Source organism: Etheostoma cragini, chromosome 9, assembly GCF_013103735.1.
Source record: "Etheostoma cragini isolate CJK2018 chromosome 9, CSU_Ecrag_1.0, whole genome shotgun sequence".
Taxonomy (NCBI): Eukaryota; Metazoa; Chordata; class Actinopteri; order Perciformes; family Percidae; genus Etheostoma; species Etheostoma cragini.
In genome coordinates this window covers 29,476,850-29,478,404 of record NC_048415.1, presented here as the reverse complement: position 1 = coordinate 29,478,404, position 1,555 = coordinate 29,476,850, and the positions used below count along the sequence as shown (strand labels likewise).

At 57.2% G+C, this 1,555-nt stretch overlaps 1 protein-coding gene across 5 annotated transcripts in view; it reads right to left on the bottom strand.

Annotated features, from left to right (window-relative positions):
* Window positions 1–1,555, bottom strand: part of mcf2l2 (MCF.2 cell line derived transforming sequence-like 2) — a 216,638-nt gene that overhangs the window by 191,514 nt on the left and 23,569 nt on the right. The gene's annotated exons all lie outside the window — the stretch shown is intronic.

Genomic DNA, 1,555 nt, shown 5'->3' with positions numbered 1-1,555 from the left:
CAGCGCTCGGTTCCATTCTTGGGCTTCATCATCGAGGGTGGACAAGTAGCGGCTGACCCGGAGAAGACCACGGCCGTCACCGACTGGCCCACACCGGTTACACGTAAGCAACTGCAGCGTTTTCTGGGGTTCTCTAACTTTTACCGTAGGTTTATTCGGGATTTTAGTCAAGTGGCAGCCCCTTTGACCAAACTCACGTCCCCCAAGGTCCCTTACCTTTGGTCTGCTGCTGCTGAGCAGGCTATGTCTACATTGAAACGCCTGTTCACTTCTCCTCCTGTGCTCAAACATCCTGACTGTTCCCTCCAGTTTGTGGTAGAGGTGGATGCGTCTGTGTCTGGGGTGGGGGCGGTTTTGTCCCAACGCTCCACCTCAGACCAGAAGCTCCATCCCTGCGCCTACATGTCTAAGAAACTGTCTCCAGCAGAACAGAATTATGATGTGGGGAACCGGGAGCTGTTGGCAGTGAAGTTGGCGCTGGAGGAATGGCGCCACTGGCTTGAGGGCGCTGTGCAGCCGTTCGTGGTTTGGACAGACCATAAAAACTTGGCCTACATTACCTCTACCAAGAGACTGAACTCTCACCAAGCCAGGTGGGCCCTGTTTTTTGGTAGGTTTGATTTCACTCTAACCTACCGCCCAGGTACACGCAACGTCAAGCCCGACGCCCTATCTCGTCTGTTTGACCGCACCGAGGAGTCATCTGAACCAGAGTCTGTGCTGTCGCCCCCCCGGGTGATTGCCGCCGTCCGCTGGGAAATCGAGGCCCTGGTGAAAGCTGCTCTTTCGACGGACCCTGGTCCCGGAGACGGTCCACCCGATCGCTTTTTTGTTCCGCAGCCCGTGAGCCCGTAAGCCCAGGTGTTGCAGTGGGTCCACACTTCTCGGTTCGCCTGCCACCCTGGTGTTCAACGCACGTTGACCCTACTCCGGCGACACTTCTGGTGGCCGTCGGCCGAAGCCGATGTTCGGGCCTACGTCGCGGCTTGCTCTATCTGCGCCCGGGGGAAGGCCTCCCACCAACTGCCTTCTGGACTGCTGCAGCCGCTCCCAGTCCCCAGCCGCCCCTGGTCCCACGTGGCGCTGGATTTTGTCACGGGCTTGCCCCGTTCTGAAGGTAATGACACCATACTCACAATCGTGGACAGGTTCTCTAAATCTGTTCACTACGTTGCATTACCTAAATTACCTACGGCCAGTGAAACGGCTGACCTCGTTGTCCAACATGTATTCCGTCTCCATGGAATACCTGTGGATATCGTGTCTGATCGAGGTCCACAGTTCATTTCCCGTGTTTGGAAGGCTTTCTGTTCCTCTCTAGGAGCGACTGTCAGCCTCACGTCTGGGTTCCATCCCCAATCCAACAGGCAAACTGAGAGAGCCAACCAAGATCTGGAGACCGCGCTCCGTTGTGTGGCCGCCCAGGAACCCACGGCTTGGGCGTCGCTCCTGCCTTGGGTGGAATATTCCCACAACTCTACCTCTGCCACCGGGCTCTCCCCCTTCGAGGTGGCTTTGGGCTATCAGCCCCCTTTATTTCCTGCCCAGGAGAAGG